The sequence below is a fragment of the Ranitomeya imitator genome, chromosome 6 (assembly GCF_032444005.1).
Source record: "Ranitomeya imitator isolate aRanImi1 chromosome 6, aRanImi1.pri, whole genome shotgun sequence".
Taxonomy (NCBI): domain Eukaryota; kingdom Metazoa; phylum Chordata; class Amphibia; order Anura; family Dendrobatidae; genus Ranitomeya; species Ranitomeya imitator.
In genome coordinates, this window is record NC_091287.1 from 291,349,237 (window position 1) to 291,368,375 (window position 19,139).

Sequence of the window (19,139 nt, forward strand, 5' to 3'; positions counted from 1 at the left end):
CATAGAAAAACTCAAAACAGAAAAGATTTTCTGATACAACAACGCCCTGCTCACGACACTGCACAGCACCTCTCCTGTATATATACACGGCACAGCACCTTTCCCCCTGTATATATACACTGCACAGCACCTTTCCTCCTGTATGTATACATTGCACAGCACTTCTCCTGTATATATACACTGCACAGCACCTTTCCTCCTGTATATATACACTGCACAGTACCACTCCTCCTGTCCTGTATATATACACTGCAGAATTTACAATAGCTGTCACTCATGTAAGAAGTGAAATCTGGCATTGTACTATACATTTCTCTGCCGTATCTGTGCATCATAAATCGGGTATGTGTTAAAGGGGTGGGGCCCACTGAGACTCTTTTGCCCGGGGCCCTCAAAAACCTGGAGCCGGCCCTGGTGACACGTGAGGGTTCCGGACCATGGCCAAGGGCCCATTGTGACACGTGAGAGTTCCGTGCGCAGATTCTATCTAATGCAGGCAGTGCACCTGGTTGCTAGAAAGCATTAGAATACCCACAGAGGTGGAGATAGGCAGCGTATTCAAGATCAGCACAGATACAATTTTTCCTTTTTTTTTTTTTAAATACATATACACCAAATTTAAAAGTCAGTGGTCCACAAGAGGGAGACAATGTTTTACAAAAGAAATCATGCTGTAACAAACGTGGTACGTATGGCAGAACTACTTCTGGGTTACTTAAATTAAAACACTAAGTACTGATAGCAAGGGGCCTAACTTTGCAGACGATATATTTGCAACACTGTAACAAAGGCCAAATACGTGTCCACATCTTCACACACTGGTTGCAACCAATAAAGAGAGATTGATTGATAGATTTCATATTGAACACAATACAATGCTTGACATGCAGAGGTGCAAACAATGCAATGCGCCCAAAATGTTGCAATTGGTCAAGTTAAATCTAGCAAAATGCATTTGGCATCTGAAATGTGCAACTTTGACCCTGAAAAGAATTCACATAATGGGTTAAAACACAACGTGTGCTGATTTCAATTCAATCTGTATTTGGAAGCCGTATCAGAGAAGGAGTGCACTGTTCCCGGAGAAGATACCGCAATAACGGGTCAATGCCTGGAGTGGACAGAGCAAGCTCTTTTTCCCTCTCCCAAATCCATTTACTATATGGTCTCCAATTAGGAGACGTATCAGATACTACACTTGATCTAGGGCGGCGGCGACGACGACGATCATAGCCAAAAGACTGAGAAACGATAACCAGAAATGGTTTTGTACTTGTGCCGCCCCCCCGAGGCCTGACACTCATCCGTCATCCTAGCCAGAAGGCCGAGAAGCAATAGCCCGAAATGGTTTTGCACTTGTGCCGCACCAAGGCCTAACACTGATACCCTTTGGGGAGATGGAGCAAAAGATTGCCCTGAGGAAGACATTTTAGCAACCGGACGCCTTCACAATGGCAGATCTGCTGTTTGTTCAAGCTGTGAGCCCCTCGTTTTTAATCTGCATAACCCCACCTATTGTAACCCTCCCCCCTCTTTGTTCCAATGTGCACAACTGAGTTCCAGGAGGAGGGCGAGAGGGAAATTCAAAAAACAAACAAGCGAGCAGCTGTCTTCCCTTAGCTCTCCTGATGCCAGGTGTAGACCCTGCTGCCTACCTATCACCATGCTGCCCGCCGCTGTTCCAGCAGCAGACTGAAGATGACTACCACCGCACTGCTTTTTATAGGCCAAGGGCCCATTGTGACACGTGAGGGTTCCAGCCCGTTGTGACACGTGAGGGTTCCGGACCATGGCCAAGGGCCCATTGTGACACGTGAGGGTTCCGGAACATGGCCAAGGGCCCATTGTGACACGTGAGGGTTCCGCTCGCAGATTCTATCTAATGCAGGCAGCGCACCTGTTTGCTAGAAAGCATTAGAATACTCACAGAGGTGAAGATACGCAGCATATTCAAGATGAGCACAGATAAAATTTTTCCTGTTTTAAATACATATACACCAAATGTAAAAGTCAGTGGTCCACAAGAGGGAGACAATATTTTACAAAAGAAATCATGCTGTCACAAACGTGGTGCGTATGGCAGAACTACTTCTGGGTTACTTAAATTAAAACACTAAGTACTGATAGCAAGGGGCCTAACTTTGCAGACGATACATTTGCAACACTGTAACAAAGGCCAAATACATGTCCACCTCTTCACACACCGGTTGCAACCAGTAAAGAGAGAATGATTGATTGATAGATTGATAGATTTCATATTGAACACAATACAATGCTTGACATGCATAGGTGCAAACAATGCAATGCGCGCAAAATGTTGCAATTGGTCCAGTTAAATCTAGCAAAATGCATTTGGCATCTGAAATGTGCAACTTTGACCCTGAAAAGAATTCACATAATGGGTTAAAACACAATGTGTGCTGATTTCAATTCAATCTGTCTGTATTTGGAAGCCGTATCAGAGAAGGAGTGCACTGTTCCCGGAGAAGATACCGCAATAACGGGTCAATGCCTGGAGTGGACGGAGCAAGCTCTTTTTCCCTCTCCCAAATCCATTTACTATATGGTCTCCAATTAGGAGACGTATCAGATACTACACGTGATCTTGGGCGGCGGCGGCGACGACGATCATAGCCAAAAGACTGAGAAGCGATAACCAGAAATGGTTTTGTACTTGTGCCGCCCCCCCAAGGCCTGACAATCATCCGTCATCCTAGCCAGAAGGCCGAGAAGCAATAGCCAGAAATGGTTTTGTACTTGTGCCGCCCCCCCCGAGGCCTGACACTCATCCGTCATCCTAGCCAGAAGGCCGAGAAGCAATAGCCAGAAATTGTTTTGCACTTGTGCTGCACCAAGGCCTAACACTGACACCCTTTGGGGAGATGGAGCAAAAGATTACCCTGAGGAGGACATTTTAGCAAAGCGGACGCCTTCACAATGGCAGATCTGCTGTTTGTTCAAGCTGTGAGCCCCTCGTTTTTAATCTGCATAACCCCACCTATTGTAACCCTCCCCCCTCTTTGTTCCAATGTGCACTACTGAGTGCCAGCAGGGGGGGCGAGAGGGAAATTAAAAACCAAACAAGCGAGCAGCTGTCTTCCCTTAGCTCTCCTGATGCCAGGTATAGACCCTGCTGCCTACCTATCACCATGCTGCCCGCCGCTGTTCCAGCAGCAGACTGAAGATGACTGCCACCGCACGGCTTTATATAGGCCAAGGGCCCATTGTGACACGTGAGGGTTCCAGCCGATTGTGACACGTGAGGGTTCCGGACCATGGCCAAGGGCCCATTGTGACACGTGAGGGTTCCGGACCATGGCCAAGGGCCCATTGTGACACGTGAGAGTTCCATGCGCAGATTCTATCTAATGCAGGCAGTGCACCTGGTTGCTAGAAAGCATTAGAATACTCACAGAGGTGGAGATAGGCAGCGTATTCAAGATCAGCACAGATACAATTTTTCCTTTTTTTTTTTTTTTAAATACATATACACCAAATTTAAAAGTCAGTGGTCCACAAGAGGGAGACAATGTTTTACAAAAGAAATCATGCTGTAACAAACGTGGTATGTATGGCAGAACTACTTCTGGGTTACTTAAATTAAAACACTAAGTACTGATAGCAAGGGGCCTAACTTTGCAGACGATATATTTGCAACACTGTAACAAAGGCCAAATACGTGTCCACATCTTCACACACTGGTTGCAACCAATAAAGAGAGATTGATTGATAGATTTCATATTGAACGCAATACAATGCTTGACATGCAGAGGTGCAAACAATGCAATGCGCCCAAAATGTTGCAATTGGTCAAGTTAAATCTAGCAAAATGCATTTGGCATCTGAAATGTGCAACTTTGACCCTGAAAAGAATTCACATAATGGGTTAAAATACAACGTGTGCGGATTTCCATTCAATCTGTATTTGGAAGCCGTATCAGAGAAGGAGTGCACTGTTCCCAGAGAAGATACCGCAATAACGGGTCAATGCGTGGAGTGGACAGAGCAAGCTCGTTTTCCATCTCCCAAATCCATTTACTATAGGGTGTCCAACTAGAAGATGTATCAGATATTAAACTGATAAGCACAGATACTACACTTGATCTTGGGCGGCGGCGACGATCACAGCGAAAAAGGCCGAAAAGCCATAACCAGAAATGGTTTTGTACTTATGCCGCCCCCCGAGGCCTGACACTCATCCGTCATCCTAGCCAGAAGGCCGAGAAGCAATAGCCAGAAATTGTTTTGCACTTGTGCCGCACCAAGGCCTAACACTGATACCCTTTGGGGAGATGGAGCAAAAGATTACCCTGAGGAGGACATTTTAGCAAAGCGGACGCCTTCACAATGGCAGATCTGCTGTTTGTTCAAGCTGTGAGCCCCTCGTTTTTAATCTGCATAACCCCACCTATTGTAACCCTCCCCCCTCTTTGTTCCAATGTGCACTACTGAGTGCCAGCAGGGGGGCGAGAGGGAAATTAAAAACCAAACAAGCGAGCAGCTGTCTTCCCTTAGCTCTCCTGATGCCAGGTATAGACCCTGCTGCCTACCTATCACCATGCTGCCCGCCGCTGTTCCAGCAGCAGACTGAAGATGACTGCCACCGCACTGCTTTATATAGGCCAAGGGCCCATTGTGACACGTGAGGGTTCCAGCCGATTGTGACACGTGAGGGTTCCGGACCATGGCCAAGGGCCCATTGTGACACGTGAGGGTTCCGGACCATGGCCAAGGGCCCATTGTGACACGTGAGAGTTCCGTGCGCAGATTCTATCTAATGCAGGCAGTGCACCTGGTTGCTAGAAAGCATTAGAATACTCACAGAGGTGGAGATATGCAGCGTATTCAAGATCAGCACAGATACAATTTTTCCTTTTTTTTTTTTTTTTTAAATACATATACACCAAATTTAAAAGTCAGTGGTCCACAAGAGGGAGACAATGTTTTACAAAAGAAATCATGCTGTAACAAACGTGGTATGTATGGCAGAACTACTTCTGGGTTACTTAAATTAAAACACTAAGTACTGATAGCAAGGGGCCTAACTTTGCAGACGATATATTTGCAACACTGTAACAAAGGCCAAATACGTGTCCACATCTTCACACACTGGTTGCAACCAATAAAGAGAGATTGATTGATAGATTTCATATTGAACGCAATACAATGCTTGACATGCAGAGGTGCAAACAATGCAATGCGCCCAAAATGTTGCAATTGGTCAAGTTGTTCTGTCCTCACTAGCTGAGGCAGGCTCATACGTAGCTATACAGTCAGCTAAACCGCTATACCGGGGTCCAATAAGGAGACTGTGGTTGAGTCTGTGCTTTATTAAACGTAGTGGTATATTAATGCGGTGAAACTGTGAACAATGATATACATAGAATCAGTGCATGGCATAGAACAGATACATAATACACATGATATACATTATGCATAACATTTAGAAAGCTAGTGACTAAACTGGGAGTACAACTGGTTAAACTAAGCTAATATAGAGCAGGAATATCTATAGGAAGCATAAAGACATACCGGCAATGCAATAGCAAGGGGGATGAAGTGAAGCGTCTTTCCTTGAAGGCAAACTGAAGAAAGTGAAAGGAAAAATGGAGGAAAATGGAGGCTGAGCTACCATAATGCATTGCAAAGGAGGAGGAGAATCAGACATGGATAATACAAAAACAAGATTGAACTGCCAACATAACTCTGACCGCTAGAGGGAGCCAAAGCATCACAGATGAATAAAGGCATGAATATATCAATACTGTATACTGAGGAAACTGCAATTATGCAAGCAAATAACCAGGGAAACAATATTAGATGGCGGAGACAGAACACTCCCCGTCTGGCATCAACGGATGTCACTACTCCTTTCTTCCGAAGGCAACAATAGGACCAGTTCAGATACCGGTCTGGAAAATGTCTTAGGTTCATTCCCTTTGGTCATCCTTAGCTCAACTTTGCGGACGTTGCCGTCCTTGCTCGGGAATGTTGCGGTAACTAGACCAAGTGGCCACTGGTTCCGGTGAATCTGACACTTTCACAAGAACAAGGTCACCTATGTTCAGATTAGGTTTAGTAGATTGCCACTTCGTCCGTGGCTGCAGGGTAGACAAATATTGTTTGCGCCACCTGTCCCAGAAAGTATTTGCAAGACTTTGTACCTGTCTCCATTGGCGCTTGTAGAGGTCCTTCGCGTCGAATCCTCCTGGAGGGGCACTGGACAGTCCTGTTTTCTGGGTAAGTAAAGTAGCTGGAGTCAATAACAAAGGCTCCTCAGGGTCGTTAGGAACTGGAACCAGGGGTCTTGCGTTAATTATAGCTGCAGCTTCAGCCATGAAGGTGATGAGACCTTCGTGGGTGAGTCTCGCTGCTCCTTCTTGAAGAAGAGTGGAGTCAAGAATTCTCCGTACTAGACCAATCATTCGTTCCCAAGATCCTCCCATATGTGAAGAGTGAGGTGGGTTGAATGACCATGTGCAGCCTTGGTCACTGAGGAACCTCTCGAGAGTCTTATAGTTTAGATTTGAGGGTATTCCTAATTCCTTTGCTGCACCAACGAAGTTAGTACCTCTGTCTGAACGTATGTGCTTGATAGGACCACGGATGGCCATAAAACGTCTTAAGGCATTGATGAAGCTTGACGTGTCAAGGGACTCGATGACCTCTATGTGGACGGCTCTGATTGACATGCAAGTGAACATGACTGCCCAACATTTACTATTGGCTTGGCCGCCTCTCGTACGACGTGTAACAACTGACCAAGGCCCAAACACATCGAGACCAACGCTAGTAAAGGGAGGGTCTGGGCTGAGTCTATCTGCTGGTAGGTCAGCCATCTTTTGGGTTTGAGTTGAACCACGAAGCTTACGGCAGGTAACACATTTGTAGATGACACTACTGATGAGTCTTTTTGCACCGATGATCCACAAGCCAGCAGATCTGATGGCTCCTTCTGTAAATAGTCTTCCTTGGTGCTTGACCAGATTGTGGTAATGTTGTACGATTAGGTAGGCAACATGACATTTTCCGGGAAGTATAAGAGGGTATTTCTCCACAAACTCCATCTCAGCTTCTTTGAGTCGGCCTCCTACCCTCAGCAGGCCGCTGTTGTCGATGAATGGGTCGAGTTTTCTCAATACGCTGCTCGCTGGTATTGGAGCTTTGTTAGTAAGATATTGGATTTCTGCCAAGTAGGTTTCTCTTTGAACAGTGAGGATAATGTGATTTCTAGAGAACTCTAAGTCGGAGGTAACGTAGGTATTTTTACAAAGATGCCAACCTTTACATTTTTCTGTGCCACAAGTTCTGGTAGCCATGAATGAGCGAGCTATATGTGTCAGGCAGGTAATGGCTCGAGTAAGTGACTTCCAACTTGAGAATCTGTTGAACCTGCAAGATCCAAGCTGGATAACAGAGGTCATTGTATGTAGTGTAGACACCTGAGGGCGGATTTCAGCATCTGAGTCCTCGCCTACAAGTTCGAAGGTGTCTGGAAAACATTCCTCAATGTACAATAGTTTTGGTCCAGAGAGCCACATTGTGCTTCCTAGTCGACTTGCGTCAACTGCTCTAGTTGCATGATCTGCGGGATTCTGGTCTGTGGGTATGTAATGCCACTGCTGTGGGTGAACTGATCTCCTGATTCGTAGCACTCTGTTATTGACATAAACGTAGAATCACCTGGTTTCGTTGTGGATATATCCCAGGACTACTTTGCTGTCTGAGTAGAACTTGGCTTGTGTCAGGTCGATATCCATTTCGGATGCGATGAACTCCGCTAACTCAACGGCTAAGACTGCGGCACAAAGCTCTAACCTGGGTATAGTGTGCTCTGGTTGTGGTGCGAGTTTGGCCTTTCCCATGACGAAACCAATGTGGCACTGACATTTGGAGTCTACAGTTTTGAGGTAGGCAACAGCGGCAATTGCTTTGACAGAAGCATCTGCAAATACGTACAGTCTTTGGCTCTGTATCTCAGTAGATGGCACAGGGGTGTATGGTCTTGGCATATGCAAGTTGGAGAGTGCCGCTAACGAGTTCTTCCACTATTCCCACTGGATCCTCTTATCAGGTGGCAGAGGTGCATCCCAGTCAGATGTTTCCCTAGTTAAGTCTCTTAGTAGGGCCTTGCCTTGTATAGTAACAGGAGCTGCAAAACCCAAGGGGTTGTACAGACTGTTGATGGTAGACAGGACGCCTCTACGTGTGAAAGACCTTTCTTCCTGGCTGACCTGAAAGGTGAAAGTGTCTGATTGTAAATTCCAGAGAAGCCCGAGGCTGCGATGCATTGGTGCGGGGTCTGACCCCATGTCCAGGTCTCTGAGACCATTACATAGGTCTTGAGAAGGGAACGCTTCCATGAGTTCTTGGCTGTTTGAGGCTATTTTATGAAGCCTAAGGTTCGAGCAGGCAAGCATGTCCTGAGCTCTCCTGAGAAGACTGATGGCAGTCTCATTTGAAGGCATGGCTTTTAGACAGTCGTCGACATAAAAGTCCTTTTCTATGAATTGTCTGACATCTGCTCCGTATTCTGGTTCTCCTTCCTGAGCTGACCTTTTGAGTCCGTAAATGGCGACTGCAGGTGAAGGACTGTTGCCAAAGATGTGCACTCTCATGCGATACTCTGTGACTTCTTTAGTAGGATCATTGTCTCTGTACCAGAAGAATCTTAGGAAGTTCCTGTCTCTCTCTCTCACAAGGAAACAATGGAACATTTGCTGGATGTCAGCGATAAAGGCAATGGAATCCTTACGGAAGCGCATAAGTACACCCAGTAGTTTGTTATTGAGGTCTGGTCCTGTCAGCAGAACGTCATTCAGGGAGACATCATTAAATTTAGCACTGGAATCAAACACGACTCTGATCTGGCCTGGTTTCTTAGGGTGGTATACTCCGAACATGGGTAGGAACCAGCATTCTTCAGAGTCTTTGAGAGTGGGAGCTAGTTCTGCGTGACGGTTTTCAAAAATCTTTGACATGAAGGAGAAAAAGTGATCTTTCATCTCTGGTTTCTTTTGCAGATTACGAATGAGAGAGGAGAAACGTTGTAATGCCTGATTTCTGTTGTTCGGTAGACGTGGTCTGTGGGTTTTGAAGGGAAGAGGTGCGACCCAGCTGTTGGTCTCATCTTTAACGAGTCCCTTGTCCATTACCTCTAAGAACATCTTGTCCTCTACCGACATTGCCACTTGGTTGTCCTGCTTAGTTCTCTGGAAGACTGTGCCCCCCTAACTGATCCTCATAGCTTCCCGACACTATACTGCTGTCGTGAGTAAAGTCTATTAAATGATCAGGTAGTTGGATGCTGTGTGGCAGTTCCCTGACATGGAACTCATTGTTACAAGGTTGAAACAGAGATGGACGTCCTTTCTCCAATGTATTTGTCAGCATGCTTGTCACAGAAGATGGGGCGTGCATGCGTCCCAAGCATACGTTGCCAATTATGACCCATCCTAGGTCTAGCCTTTGGGCATAGGGAGCATTGTGGAGTCTGTTGATATGACGTCTCACTTTATGAACCTGTAGGATATCTCTCCCCAACAGCAGAATTATCTGGGCCTGATGGTCGAGTTCCGGTATGAGGTGTGCTATTTGTTTTAAGTGAGCGTGATGGATTGCTACATCTGGCGTAGGGATTTCAGATCTGTTGTCTGGGATCTGGTTACATTCGATGATCGTAGGTAGTGGTAGGCAGAATTGTCCGTCTAAAGACTCGATCTGGTAGTCAGTAGCTTTCCTGCCTGCTGTTGTCACAGTACCTGCACACGTCTTTAAGGAGTAGGGAGTGCTTGGCCCTTTGATGTTGAATAGGTCAAAGAACGTTGATCTAGCCAAGGATCGATTACTTTGGTCATCTAAGATAGCATACAGTCTTACAGCTTGGTCTCTATGGCCCTTCGGGTATACTTTGACGAGGCATATTTTTGAACAGGACCTACTGTCTATTGTCCCTTTGCAGACCTCGGTGCATTGTGAAGTGATCTCTGGCGTAGCTGTATCAGTGTTCCTTTCCTCCCCGCCATGCTCACTGTCAGCTGGCGTGTTTTGTGTACACCATGGAGCTGGGCCAGGGTGTAGAGCGGTGTTATGATCTGTGGTGCCACATTCTGTGCATTTTACACTGACCTTGCAATCCTTGGCGAGATGAGCTGTGGACGAGCAGCACTTGTAGCAGATACCGTTTTCTTTCAGGAAGCTTCTTCGATCTGGCATAGAGTTTCCTCTGAAGGCTCTGCATTTCAGGAGAGGATGAGGCTTCTGATGAAGTGGGCACTGCTTGTCAGGGTCCTGCACCTTTGTCTCTGATTGGGAGCGGCCAGCAGACCTGTAATTAGAACCTGGAGAAGAAACATAAGTCTTGTGTACTTCCACAGATGTTCTGCGTGGATTTGCAGGTGGTGATGGTGTGGCATATGGTATTGCAAAGTCAAAGCTGGGATCGTTTCTAATTCTTGCTTGTTGGTGTATGAAGTCTACAAAAACGGAGAAGGGAGGGACTGGAACGCTGTGTTTGTATTTGTACGTGGAACCATGTGTGAGCCACCTCTCCTGTAGATTGTAGGGCAACTTCTGGACTATAGGGTTAACACCTCTGGCTGTGTCGAGAAATGCAAGTCCCTGTAGGTCGTCCTCGTATTTGGCAACTTGGACTTCCTTTAGCAAGTCGCTTAGCTCTCTAAGTTTCTGGAGACCTTTGTTAGATATTTTAGGAAAGTCATCGATTCTTTTGAACAAGGCTCTTTCTATTACTTCTGCTGAGCCGTAACACTCATCCAGCCTTTTCCAGATCTCTTTGAGGCCAGTCTCAGGGCGGTTTATATTAATGTCTCTGATCCTTACTGCGTGTTTGACTGACTCTTCTCCCAGGTATTTGACTAACAGGTCTATCTCTTCCCTGTGTTGTAGCCCCAAGTCTCTAATGACATTTTGGAAGGAAGCTCTGTAACCTTCAGCTCGGTCAGTGAATTTCATGAGTCCCTTGGTAACCAGTTCACGTCGTGTGAAGAACTTGGCAAATTCTGTCGTGAACCGGTTGTCAGCAGAGTATACTGGTGATGGGTCGCCCTGATAGTTTTGTGAGGTGCGTTCGTACCTGTTAGTGTCCTCATGGTGGTGCCAGCCGGTGTCGTATTGCTTCGGCCTGATGTACGGTGCGTCAGCAGGGTGATCCACGTTGGTTACTTTGCTGGAGGTGTCGTATTCTGGTTTTGGTACTGGTTCAGGGTTATAGTTTGGATCAGGAAGGTCATTAACATACTTAGATGTGCGTTGTGGTGAGTCTTGCAGTGGAAACTCCAGACTCGACGTACTGCTTTGGCTATGCAGCTTGGGATTTTGCGCGGCTTCTAGCGATTCTGCTTCGGCGAGGGCTGCGGCAGCTTCCCTTTTTGCTGCTAGGCTTTCTAAGGTGGCATCCACACGTGCCTTCTCTAACTGCGACCTTCTCTTTTGATCGGCTCTCTCTAAGCGCGACCTTCTCTCTTGATCGGCTCTCTCTTCATCTATGCGTGCTTTTTCTAATTTAAGTTGCATCTCTTGGTCAGCAAAGCTCGCTCGTATTTTGGCAGCTTCAGCATTTGCGCGGGCAATGGCGACAGCGCTGCTGATGGATGTTGTCTTTGAGGAGACGGAAGTAACAGATCTTGTCCTATGCGATTTGTGAGACATGGTGTCTTGGGAAAGTGCTTGGCTGTGCAGAGATTGCTGTAGCTGTATTTAGTCTCTGAGTAGCCGGTGACTTGAATCCCACTAGTTGGATGGCTGCCGTTTCACTGTTCTGTCCTCACTAGCTGAGGCAGGCTCATACGTAGCTATACAGTCAGCTAAACCGCTATACCGGGGTCCGATAAGGAGACTGTGGTTGAGTCTGTGCTTTATTAAACGTAGTGGTATATTGATGCGGTGAAACGGCAATGCAATAGCAAGGGGGATGAAGTGAAGCGTCTTTCCTTGAAGGCAAACTGAAGAAAGTGAAAGGAAAAATGGAGGGAAATGGAGGCTGAGCTACCATAATGCATTGCAAAGGAGGAGGAGAATCAGACATGGATAATACAAAAACAAGATTGAACTGCCAACATAACTCTGACCGCTAGAGGGAGCCAAAGCATCACAGATGAATAAAGGCATGAATATATCAATACTGTATACTGAAGAAACTGCAATTATGCAAGCAAATAATCAGGGTAACAATATTAGATGGCGGAGACAGAACACAAGTTAAATCTAGCAAAATGCATTTGGCATCTGAAATGTGCAACTTTGACCCTGAAAAGAATTCACATAATGGGTTAAAACACAACGTGTGCGGATTTCCATTCAATCTGTATTTGGAAGCCGTATCAGAGAAGGAGTGCACTGTTCCCGGAGAAGATACCGCAATAACGGGTCAATGCGTGGAGTGGACAGAGCAAGCTCGTTTTTCATCTCCCAAATCCATTTACTATAGGGTGTCCAACTAGAAGATGTATCAGATATTAAACTGATAAGAACAGATACTACACTTGATCTTGGGCGGCGACGACGACGACGATCATAGCGAAAAAGGCCGAAAAGCCATAACCAGAAATGGTTTTGTACTTATGCCCCCCCCCCCCCCCGAGGCTTCTGATGAAGTGGGCACTGCTTGTCAGGGTCCTGCACCTTTGTCTCTGATTGGGAGCGGCCAGCAGACCTGTAATTAGAACCTGGAGAAGAAACATAAGTCTTGTGTACTTCCACAGATGTTCTGCGTGGATTTGCAGGTGGTGATGGTGTGGCATATGGTATTGCAAAGTCAAAGCTGGGATCGTTTCTAATTCTTGCTTGTTGGTGTATGAAGTCTACAAAAACGGAGAAGGGAGGGAATGGAACGCTGTGTTTGTATTTGTACGTGGAACCATGTGTGAGCCACCTCTCCTGTAGATTGTAGGGCAACTTCTGGACTATAGGGGTAACACCTCTGGCTGTGTCGAGAAATGCAAGTCCCTGTAGGTCGTCCTCGTATTTGGCAACTTGGACTTCCTTTAGCAAGTCGCTTAGCTCTCTAAGTTTCTGGAGACCTTTGTTAGATATTTTAGGAAAGTCATCGATTCTTTTGAACAAGGCTCTTTCTATTACTTCTGCTGAGCCGTAACACTCATCCAGCCTTTTCCAGATCTCTTTGAGGCCAGTCTCAGGGCGGTTTATATTAATGTCTCTGATCCTTACTGCGTGTTTGACTGACTCTTCTCCCAGGTATTTGACTAACAGGTCTATCTCTTCCCTGTGTTGTAGCCCCAAGTCTCTAATGACATTTTGGAAGGAAGCTTTCCAAGCTCTGTAACCTTCAGCTCGGTCAGTGAATTTCATGAGTCCCTTGGTAACCAGTTCACATCGTGTGAAGAACTTGGCAAATTCTGTCGTGAACCGGTTGTCAGCAGAGTATACTGGTGATGGGTCGCCCTGATAGTGATGTGAGGTGCGTTCGTACCTGTTAGTGTCCTCATGGTGGTGCCAGCCGGTGTCGTATTGCTTCGGCCTGATGTACGGTGCGTCAGCAGGGTGATCCACGTTGGTTACTTTGCTGGAGGTGTCGTATTCTGGTTTTGGTACTGGTTCAGGGTTATAGTTTGGATCAGGAAGGTCATTAACATACTGAGATGTGCGTTGTGGTGAGTCTTGCAGTGGAAACTCCAGACTCGACGTACTGCTTTGGCTATGCAGCTTGGGATTTTGCGCAGCTTCTAGCGATTCTGCTTCGGCGAGGGCTGCGGCAGCTTCCCTTTTTGCTGCTAGGCTTTCTAAGGTGGCATCCACACGTGCCTTCTCTAACTGCGACCTTCTCTTTTGATCGGCTCTCTCTAAGCGCGACCTTCTCTCTTGATCGGCTCTCTCTTCATCTATGCGTGCTTTTTCTAATTTAAGTTGCATCTCTTGGTCAGCAAAGCTCGCTCGTATTTTGGCAGGTTCAGCATTTGCGCGGGCAATGGCGACAGCGCTGCTGATGGATGTTGTCTTTGAGGAGACGGAAGTAACAGATCTTGTCCTATGCGATTTGTGAGACATGGTGTCTTGGGAAAGTGCTTGGCTGTGCAGAGATTGCTGTAGCTGTATTTAGTCTCTGAGTAGCCGGTGACTTGAATCCCACTAGTTGGATGGCTGCCGTTTCACTGTTCTGTCCTCACTAGCTGAGGCAGGCTCATACGTAGCTATACAGTCAGCTAAACCGCTATACCGGGGTCCAATAAGGAGACTGTGGTTGAGTCTGTGCTTTATTAAACGTAGTGGTATATTGATGCGGTGAAACGGCAATGCAATAGCAAGGGGGATGAAGTGAAGCGTCTTTCCTTGAAGGCAAACTGAAGAAAGTGAAAGGAAAAATGGAGGGAAATGGAGGCTGAGCTACCATAATGCATTGCAAAGGAGGAGGAGAATCAGACATGGATAATACAAAAACAAGATTGAACTGCCAACATAACTCTGACCGCTAGAGGGAGCCAAAGCATCACAGATGAATAAAGGCATGAATATATCAATACTGTATACTGAAGAAACTGCAATTATGCAAGCAAATAATCAGGGTAACAATATTAGATGGCGGAGACAGAACACAAGTTAAATCTAGCAAAATGCATTTGGCATCTGAAATGTGCAACTTTGACCCTGAAAAGAATTCACATAATGGGTTAAAACACAACGTGTGCGGATTTCCATTCAATCTGTATTTGGAAGCCGTATCAGAGAAGGGGTGCACTGTTCCCAGAGAACATATCGCAATAACGGGTCAATGCGTGGAGTGGACAGAGCAAGCTCGTTTTCCATCTCCCAAATCCATTTACTATAGGGTGTCCAACTAGAAGATGTATCAGATATTAAACTGATAAGAACAGATACTACACTTGATCTTGGGCGGCGACGACGACGACGATCATAGCGAAAAAGGCCGAAAAGCCATAACCAGAAATGGTTTTGTACTTATGCCCCCCCCCCCTCCTGAGGCCTGACACTCATCCGTCATCCTAGCCAGAAGGCCGAGAAGCAATAGCCAGAAATTGTTTTGCACTTGTGCCGCACCAAGGCCTAACACTGATACCCTTTGGGGAGATGGAGCAAAAAATTGCCTTGAGGAGGACATTTTAGCAAAGCGGACGCCTTCACAATGGCAGATCTGCTGTTTGTTCAAGCTGTGAGCCCCTCGTTTTTAATCTGCATAACCCCACCTATTGTAACCCTCCCCCCTCTTTGTTCCAATGTGCACTACTGAGTGCCAGCAGGGGGGGCGAGAGGGAAATTAAAAACCAGACAAGCGTGCAGCTGTCTTCCCTTAGCTCTCCTGATGCCAGGTATAGACCCTGCTGCCTACCTATCACCATGCTGCCTGCCGCTGTTCCAGCAGCAGACTAAAGATGACTGCCACCGCACTGCTTTATATAGGCCAAGGGCCCATTGTGACACGTGAGGGTTCCAGCCCATTGTGACACGTGAGGGTTCCGGACCATGGCCAAGGGCCCATTGTGACACGTGAGAGTTCCGTGCGCAGATTCTATCTAATGCAGGCAGTGCACCTGGTTGCTAGAAAGCATTAGAATACTCACAGAGGTGGAGATAGGCAGCGTATTCAAGATCAGCACAGATACAATTTTTTATTTTTTATTTTTAAATACATATACACCAAATTTAAAAGTCAGTGGTCCACAAGAGGGAGACAATGTTTTACAAAAGAAATCATGCTGTAACAAACGTGGTATGTATGGCAGAACTACTTCTGGGTTACTTAAATTAAAACACTAAGTACTGATAGCAAGGGGCCTAACTTTGCAGACGATATATTTACAACACTGTAACAAAGGCCAAATACGTGTCCACATCTTCACACACACACTGGTTGCAACCAATAAAGAGAGATTGATTGATAGATTTCATATTGAACGCAATACAATGCTTGACATGCAGAGGTGCAAACAATGCAATGCACCCAAAATGTTGCAATTGGGCAAGTTAAATCTAGCAAAATGCATTTGGCATCTGAAATGTGCAACTTTGACCCTGAAAAGAATTCACATAATGGGTTAAAACACAACGTGTGCGGATTTCCATTCAATCTGTGTTTGGAAGCCGTATCAGAGAAGGAGTGCACTGTTCCCGGAGAAGATACCGCAATAACGGGTCAATGCGTGGAGTGGACAGAGCAAGCTCGTTTTCCATCTCCCAAATCCATTTACTATAGGGTGTCTAATTAGAAGATGTATCAGATATTAAACTGATAAGAACAGATACTACACTTGATCTTGGGCGGTGGCGACGACGACGATCATAGCGAAAAAGGCCGAAAAGCCATAACCAGAAATGGTTTTGTACTTATGCCGCCCCCCGAGGCCTGACACTCATCCGTCATCCTAGCCAGAAGGCCGAGAAGCAATAGCCAGAAATTGTTTTGCACTTGTGCCGCACCAAGGCCTAACACTGATACCCTTTGGGGAGATGGAGCAAAAGATTACCCTGAGGAGGACATTTTAGCAAAGCGGACGCCTTCACAATGGCAGATCTGCTGTTTGTTCAAGCTGTGAGCCCCTCGTTTTTAATCTGCATAACCCCACCTATTGTAACCCTCCCCCCTCTTTGTTCCAATGTGCACTACTGAGCAGGGCTGCCACTAGAAATTTCGGGGCCCCATACTGGCAAAATTTTCGGGGCCCCCTTGAGACTCCGCCCAGGCTCCACCCAGCCCCGCCTCCACGCTCCACCCCTCGAGCTGTCCACAGTCCCACCGCTCTCTCTTGGAAAAACTCCACTTCTCACCTATCACACATTAACAGTTCCCATCACCAGATCACACATATAGCCGGCAGCTTTTGTTTTGGCCAAAAGATTTTTTATGCTGCCACCATAACACAGTAGACACTTTTGGCCGGGCCCTACTCTACTGTAACCTATTAAATATTTGTTAAAATATGCAATACAATTTAGGTATATTTATATTTATTTTTCAATTTTTTAAATGACCAATAATATCACATACAAAGAACAAATACCACAACACCATGACCAGACCACATATTACCACCACATAGTGACTGAATACTACAATTCTGATCAGTAATAAAAAAAAAGCACCATACTATCACCATAAGTGCCATTATACACAGGAGATCTGTACTTAGTATGCAGTGTTTGTGTACAGATAATACAGTGATCACTAGTGAAATTATACACAGGAGCTCTGTATACAGTGTATAGTGTCAGTGTATAGGTAACACACTGACTTACCAGTGACGTCTCTAGGTTGAAGTCCTTCATCTTTCATCCAGCACAGACCGCCATCATTTCATCCAGCCAGGACTCGTTTCTGCAGCAAATAACACAGTTATCTCGAGCTCTGCTTGTAGAATACATTAATTAATTTTCCCAACTTCTACATTACACCACATGAAGAAAAAGAGGCGACATAGTATCACTCTACACAGTAACAGGATCGCCCCCTCATTTAAAACAGTATCCTCAAAAAATAAAATAAATACATCACTGCAGTAATAATATCCCTAAATTAGTCCCTATGGTAATAATATTCCCCATCCTGGCCACCGTGTGTCTCATTCCTGGCGTCAGCCATATGTTCTCCCATCCTGCCCTCATGAGTATCCATTCTGCCCCATATGATCTCCCCATCCTGACCCATTTGTCTCCATCATATCAATCCTGCCCCATGATCCTGCAAGATCTGTCTCCAGTCATGCCCCCATGTCTTTCATCATACCCCGTATCTCCATTCTGCCCCTGTGTCCAGCATCTCCTCTGCCCCTGTGTCCAGCATCTCCTCTGCCCCTGTGTCCAGCATCTCCTCTGCCCCTGTGTCCAGCATCTCCTCTGCCCCTGTGTCCAGCATCTCCACTGCCCCTGTCTGTGTTCAGCATCTCCTCTGCCCCTGTGTCCAGCATCTCCTCTGCCCCTGTCTGTGTCCAGCATCTCCTCTGCCCCTGTGTCCAGCATCTCCTCTGCCCCTGTCTGTGTCCAGCATCTCCTCTGCCCCTGTCTGTGTCCAGCATCTCCTCTGCCCCTGTCTGTGTCCAGCATCTCCTCTGCCCCTGTGTCCAGCATCTCCTCTGCCCCTGTCTGTGTCCAGCATCTCCTCTGCCCCTGTGTCCAGCATCTCCTCTGCCCCTGTCTGTGTCCAGCATCTCCTCTGCCCCTGTGTCCAGCATCTCCTCTGCCCCTGTCTGTGTTCAGCATCTCCTCTGCCCCTGTGTGTCCAGCATCTCCTCTGCCCCTGTCTGTGTCCAGCATCTCCTCTGCCCCTGTGTCCAGCATCTCCTCTGCCCCTGTGTCCAGCATCTCCTCTGCCCCTGTGTCCAGCATCTCCTCTGCCCCTGTGTGTCCAGCATCTCCTCTGCCCCTGTGTGTCCAGCATCTCCTCTGCCCCTGTGTGTCCAGCATCTCCTCTGCCCCTGTGTGTCCAGCATCTCCTCTGCCCCTGTGTCCAGCATCTCCTCTGCCCCTGTGTGTCCAGCATCTCCTCTGCCCCTGTCTGTGTCCAGCATCTCCTCTGCCCCTGTCTGTGTCCAGCATCTCCTCTGCCCCTGTGTCCAGCATCTCCTCTGCCCCTGTCTGTGTCCAGCATCTCCTCTGCCCCTGTCTGTGTCCAGCATCTCCTCTGCCCCTGTCTGTGTCCAGCATCTCCTCTGCCCCTGTCTGTGTCCAGCATCTCCTCTGCCCCTGTCTGTGTCCAGCATCTCCTCTGCCCCTGTCTGTGTCCAGCATCTCCTCTGCCCCTGTCTGTGTCCAGCATCTCCTCTGCCCCTGTCTGTGTCCAGCATCTCCTCTGCCCCTGTGTCCAGCATCTCCTCTGCCCTTGTGTGTCCAGCATCTCCTCTGCCCCTGTCTGTGTCCAGCATCTCCTCTGCCCCTGTGTGTCCAGCATCTCCTCTGCCCCTGTGTCCAGCATCTCCTCTGCCCCTGTCTGTGTCCAGCATCTCCTCTGCCCCTGTGTGTCCAGCATCTCCTCTGCCCCTGTGTGTCCAGCATCTCCTCTGCCCCTGTCTGTGTCCAGCATCTCCTCTGCCCCTGTGTCCAGCATCTCCTCTGCCCCTGTCTGTGTCCAGCATCTCCTCTGCCCCTGTCTGTGTCCAGCATCTCCTCTGCCCCTGTCTGTGTCCAGCATCTCCTCTGCCCCTGTCTGTGTCCAG

At 47.1% G+C, this 19,139-nt stretch overlaps 2 non-coding genes and 4 pseudogenes across 2 annotated transcripts; all 6 read right to left on the bottom strand.

Moving 5' to 3' along the window:
• Positions 1-1,063: 1,063 nt before the first annotated feature.
• On the bottom strand, positions 1,064-1,253 carry LOC138643742 (U2 spliceosomal RNA). Its single transcript, XR_011314263.1, has one exon. It is a non-coding gene; the product is annotated as a U2 spliceosomal RNA (small nuclear RNA).
• Positions 1,254-2,464: 1,211 nt separating this feature from the next.
• LOC138643752 (U2 spliceosomal RNA) lies at positions 2,465-2,654 on the bottom strand. The gene has a single exon (XR_011314270.1). It is a non-coding gene; the product is annotated as a U2 spliceosomal RNA (small nuclear RNA).
• A 1,289-nt stretch (positions 2,655-3,943) lies between these two features.
• LOC138643724 (U2 spliceosomal RNA) lies at positions 3,944-4,149 on the bottom strand (annotated as a pseudogene).
• An 8,198-nt stretch (positions 4,150-12,347) lies between these two features.
• LOC138643700 (U2 spliceosomal RNA) lies at positions 12,348-12,559 on the bottom strand (annotated as a pseudogene).
• Positions 12,560-14,702: 2,143 nt separating this feature from the next.
• LOC138643715 (U2 spliceosomal RNA) lies at positions 14,703-14,914 on the bottom strand (annotated as a pseudogene).
• A 1,171-nt stretch (positions 14,915-16,085) lies between these two features.
• LOC138643711 (U2 spliceosomal RNA) lies at positions 16,086-16,297 on the bottom strand (annotated as a pseudogene).
• Positions 16,298-19,139: the final 2,842 nt, after the last annotated feature.